The sequence below is a fragment of the Magallana gigas genome, chromosome 4 (genome assembly GCF_963853765.1).
Source record: "Magallana gigas chromosome 4, xbMagGiga1.1, whole genome shotgun sequence".
Taxonomy (NCBI): Eukaryota; Metazoa; Mollusca; class Bivalvia; order Ostreida; family Ostreidae; genus Magallana; species Magallana gigas.
Genome location: NC_088856.1, coordinates 25506327 through 25512659, shown reverse-complemented (window position 1 = coordinate 25512659; position 6333 = coordinate 25506327).

The window sequence follows — 6333 nt, the reverse complement described above, 5'->3', positions numbered from 1 at the left end:
CTACATGCGTTTAAATTAAAACGGCAAGTTTATGTACCACCACTCCCCCCCCCCCCCAAAAAAAAGCTAGCGGATCAGGGTCGATTTTAAAAGGTTGAATTCAACATCGAGACCAGATGCAAACTCGATCTTTGATATATACGTGGGGGGGGGGGGGGGGGGAGGGTTTGCAAATCACCTGAAATTCATCGAACGACTTCATTTATTTATTTTTAACAAAATGCATGTAATTTTGGTATTTACATGGTCAGTGTCTTCTTTTTGAAATTATTAAATAAATCGGTAAAATTTCATTTAACATAAAGTTGTATTTTGAATTTTTCGTCATGATGAATACCTATGTAAACGAAGTATTGCAGAAAAATGTGCAGTTTCTATCATGATTTTGGCGAGGGATATCGCTGATGTAAAATTAATTTAATGATTATTAATGAATTATACCATATGATTTTGGGAGACTATTGGAAAAGACAGCAATTTATTAACTCTTCCCAACTTTTAAATGTGTATAAACAAATATTTAGGCACGCAAAATTCAATAAAATGAGCTAAAGATATATAGTTTCACAGTCAATAAACTAGGTTTATCTGTTGTAATCTGTAGTTTACAGCCAGAAAACTATACAGTTACCGAAGTTTATCTATGTTTCAGAAGTGTAAGAAATATATACAAGTAATTAACACTGAAAACAATCAGTTGCGATTGGAAAACAGTTTATCTGATAAATATAGTTTCCCGATTTGTGAAACTATGAGTAACAACTCTTGATTATAGTTAACGAATGTAAATTATATAGTTTACAAATGTTAATCTGTGCGTATTTATCATCAACATTTATTGTTGACGTTTTTTGAGAGACAGGAAAAAAACATAGATTTGCATTTGTAAACTATAGTTTACAACCGGCGATTGAACCGCGTTAAATTTGATTTTACGTATGAAAACTACAGTTTGGCGTGCCATAAATATAAGATATTTTAAAACAAGAATGCATTACGGGAAACTCTTCAAAATGTTTTATATAATCACATTGTACATCATAATTTTCGTATGATTAATTCGTACAGTTAACAAAAAGAAAATGTAGACATTTATTTAACTCTTTAGTCAAAAAAGGACATAATTCAGAGATGTTAATGAGAGTTGAAAGCTTTTAAGCATGGTTTTTATTGTGTGTACCGAAAATGTATGTTCAGATACGACTTATTAAACAAAGCTATATTGGTTTGAAAAATATGATTATTAAATATTTTCTTAAATACTAACTTGAAGGCCTTTTTTTATTTACTAGATCTTGACCAATTATATAAAATGACAGCTCTCTCCCAATTTAAAGGTAATGTATAGTGGCCTTTTCCCCTAACGACCCCTCCCTTTCCCCCGGGAAAATGGCTAAATAGAATACTTTTTCCCATGGAAAGCTGGTTATTTTCCCCACACGTTTATAGCCAGATTACCCTTACGAACAAACATTCTTTATAGTAGATAGCCCGCATCTTTTTACTCCATCCCGGTTAATCTGTTTGACCATTGGTGCATGGCAACACTTTGCAATATATCTGATATAGCATACATTATACTATGATAAAAACTACTTGCCCAATCTCGAAAAAATCTGGTGCGTATACTTTTTGAATATTGAATAATAAGGGTGGATATTGCGAAATTATTACCTCTTCATCTTGTAGATTTATTTATCATTGCATGTATTTGATGTCTACTTTAGAACAACAATTGTATACATGTACTTTTTACAAATAGATTTTACATCATGTCTTTACAATATGACACATGTACTTGTTCAAATAGTTCAATGCTTGTTACCATGGTTACATGGTCATCCACCCCCTTTTTTAAAGAATTAAAGTATTTGGTCTTCATAAATAAAGAGTATAGATATATTGTATACTTGTTTATACATGTATTAATGTATTTTTGTAATTTTTATCATATACTAGCTAATGGGCCAATCCAGAACTTAGTACTTTCTGAATAAACACGAAATTTTACAACTAGGCCTATATTACATTAATTGTACATTTGGTTTTTTTCCTGAGTATAATTATTTAAGCTTTAATTTCATTGCCTACATATGACTTAAATAACAAAAATTGAGCGGAAGCTACAATCTACTGAAAAATATGCAAAACAATCGAACAAACAAAACAAAAGCAAACCAATTTTCAACAAATAAAATCAATAAATAACGGCAGAGACCAGGCACGTAGCATTGTTTTTTAAAGGGGGGGGGGGGAGGCAGGCTCATAAAAAAAAATCTTGACAAGGAAAAAAATGGGGGGGGGGGATTTTAAATTTTCCAAAATCTTCAAATTCCTTATCCGTAAGGGGGGGGGGGGGGGGCGTAGTATATCCATAACTTCAATTTCACTCCTGATTTCTTATTTTCATACCAATTTTTGACATACCCCCCAAAAAGTGGGAGGGGGGCAACTCCATGATAATTCAATTTGTTATATGTAAATTTAAGAAATTTGTTGCTTCGAAAAAAGTGGGGGGGGGGGGGGGAGACATTACCGTTTGTTATTGATGTCTCTGATACCGGTGAATACTAATCAGATCTTTCTATCTGAAAGTTATTCAGCAACCTACTTGTACACAAATTTGATTATTATTTAGCTTGTTTAAAACCATTCGGATATGCTTCTAATGTTTTTGTTACGGGAGGGGATGTGTGTGAATTTGTTGAATAGTGCATTTTGTTTCACTGCTATGAACGGGGAATAACTCTGTTTAAGAATGGTCACAGCCAGCCATGTTATCTGGAGCACGCAATCCAGACAGTTAGAAATTTATTCTATTATTTGTTTAAAGGTTTGTATTCCTACTTTTGATTTCATAATTACTAACCAACACTTAAGCGGCTTACTAAGGCGATTTATATAGACAATTTAAATATATATTAACATTTTTACTACTTTCACTTTAAATATACATTTTATTGCCAACAACTGAACAATGGGACACGTTGGGTTACCTTTTATTATGATACCCACATAACGTTACTTATCATAGCGATACCTAACTATATCAAATCAACGTTTTAAATTTATTAATCATGGGTAATTACTAAGCAGGCTGGTGTTTTGAGAAAATACAGATCTTTGACAAAAATTACGTTCCTATTTTTTCCTCGTAGAATAATTTACCATGGATCCCCTTTCTACTGCCCAGGATATACACCGCTGTGACCTTTGTGAGACCGCCATAGTACACAGCTACTGTGACTTTTGTCATGTCAACCTTTGCAAGCCCTGTATAGGTGAACACATCACAGATGGATATGACAAACATAAAATAGTTCTCTTCCAGGATCGACGATCAACCGTCACATATCCGAAATGTGAAACGCATTCACACAAAAATTGCAAATTTCAGTGCAAGGATTGCAACAACATTTTTGTTTGTTCTTCCTGCATGGCATCTGAACAACACAAGGGACATCACTTTGTAGATGTTACAGAAGTTTACAAGACAAAGAAAGAAGATATTAAAAAGGATACAGAAAAGATAGAAAAACATATTTCCCCTACATATGAGGAAATTGCACGTGACTTGGAAGATCAGCTTGCCAACCTGGATGGGGGATATGAGAAACTTACAACAATAATGTCCAAACAAGGAGAGCAATGGCACAGAGAAATCGACATCGTTATCAACAAAATGAAAACTGAAATCAGCGACATAAAAGTGAAACACAGAAACATTTTACAGAAACACTTGGATGAAATTAAACAGATACAGTCTCTCATCAAACATACATTTCTGGCCTTGGGGAAAATTGCGAAATCCACTGAAGTTTCCCAAACTATTGAATACAGCTCTAAGATCAGAGAGTTCAGCAAGCTTCCACCCAAAGTTAAGGTTACACTGCCAACATTCATTCCAAAACCAATAGACCGTGAGAAGCTGTTTTGTTTGTTTGGACAGATCAACCCATTATCTACTGCTACAGAAGAAAATGTCTCGTCACTAAACCAACCCAACGCTTCAGTCAGAGAACTACTGGATGAACCGAAGCTTGTTGCCACAATACAGACTGGACATAAATTTCTACGTAATGTTACCTGCCTAAATGATGACACTGTATGGACCAGGGGATGGAGCAGTGATATCAAATGCTTCAATAATAAAGGTTCACTCCTCCAGACAATCGATACGGAATCAAACAAAATCCCTAATGATATAGCTGTAGACAATGATGGATATCTACTGTACACTAGCGGGACAACAAGGACAGTTAATAAAGTAAAGAATGGTCAGACAGAAGAGTTGATCAGATTACAGGGATGGAAGCCTAATAATCTGTGGGTCACCTCTACTGGTGATCTCCTGGTTACCATGCACAGTGATGATGAAACTCAATCCAAAGTTGTCTGTTTCTCGGGATCTACAGAGAAACAAACCATTCAATTTGATGCTAAAGGTAAACCTCTGTTCTCAGGGAATAGTTACTATAAATACATCAGTGAGAATAAAAACAATGACATCTGTGTTGCTGACTGTGGGGCTGATGCAGTAGTGGTGGTTAATCAGACCGGGAAACTCAGATGGAGATACACGGGCCATCCCTCAGTTACCAAGAACAAACCATTTAAACCCTATGGTATCACAACAGACAGCCAGAGTCGTATCCTGACAGCCGATAGAGACAACAATTGTATCCACATTCTGGATCAGAATGGACAGTTTCTCCGTTACATTGATAACTGTGGTCTGAAGGATCCTTTTGGTCTATGTTTGGACAACAATGACAATCTGTTTGTGTGTGAGTTTTACAAAGGCAATGTAAAGAAAATCAAATATTTGAAATAGACACAATAAATTGTATTGTGATGTTAATCAAACCATTTACAGGTTTATGTATTAAAAAAAAAAACCAATTTAGATCATACTTTCTCATATATAGTTTGCTGACCTTTTGTTTTTTGTTTATTTGTTGTTTTGTGTGTGTGTGTGTTTGTTGTTGTTGTTTTTTAAATTTTTACTTGCACATTCATAATAGAGTTTACCAAAAAATCCAAGATTTGCACTTTTTTTTCAAATTAAATGAAGAAAACAGATTTTTAAAATTTATGTTTAGTAACCATGGAAATGCTCTAAAAATGTGCGTTTCTCCATGAATTTTTTTCTTTCTTTTGAAAAATGATAACTAATTTTAATAATGTATTCTACCCTGGAAATCACAAGTTCGGCACAATACTCACAGTATGTTCTTAAATAAGCATTAAAATGCAATGTTTACATCTTAACCCTCGGTTACCATGGCAACAGGACCACATAGCAACAAACTAATGGTGTTAGGCTTTTTTACTCACCAAAGTCTATCAAATTGTCAAGTATGAAGAAAATCCGTGACTATGCGTGGCCACTGAATTTTGATTCTTACATAGAATTGATCTAAAGGGTTAGACATAATCTCTTTGATCATTATGTAGGTTCTGTTTTGTAATCTCATTCTTTATGACTTACTAAACTAACTCGCAAGCTAAAGTGTGACTGTGTCAATTTTTATAATGTAAGAGAATATAAAAAATCTGTTAAGATGCATATTTAATCAATTAGTATTTTTCTAATGTTTTCTTTTTAATTTTCAGAATGCGTTAAGTATTGAAAATGAAAGCCAGAATACCAGAAATTGGTAGTATTGCAATATACACAAATTCAATGACAGCATCTGCAGTGATATTAGTTTAATTATAAATAGTTACATTTGCAAGTACATGTGTGTTTCGTTATATGAACCTATTGAAAAGTATATACTAGTATTTAGATTGTACATGTATTAACTGTATTTAGGTCTTGATATCTATCTTCCCTCATCTTAATCACTGTTAATTATTATGTCTGTTGAAGCACAAGTCAGTATTGCAATATGCACAAATTCAATGACAGCATCTGCAGTGATATTAAGGTATTGTCCTCATGTAGGTGCAGATAGATTCGCATTAGGCATTAGTACTATCATGCATCTGCAATCGAATTAAAATAAGACCTCTGGGATGCCCGCTTACTTGCAAAGTGTGCCATAGAGGAGCGGTTTTATTAGTTTAATTATAAATAGTTACATTTGCAAGTATGTTTCTTTATAGAAAATTTTATATTTAGAATGTACATGTATTACCGGTAGTTTGTTCTCAGTATCTATCTTCCCTCAATTTAATTATTATGTTTGTTGAAACACAAGTCAGTATTCAAAATGGAGATAAAAATTCAGAAATCCATTAATGCTCTACATGTATTCATATTAATATAATGCATAGAAGTTTAAGATTTTGTGTCTTTTTTATAACTTAAGAAAACAAATGCAAAAA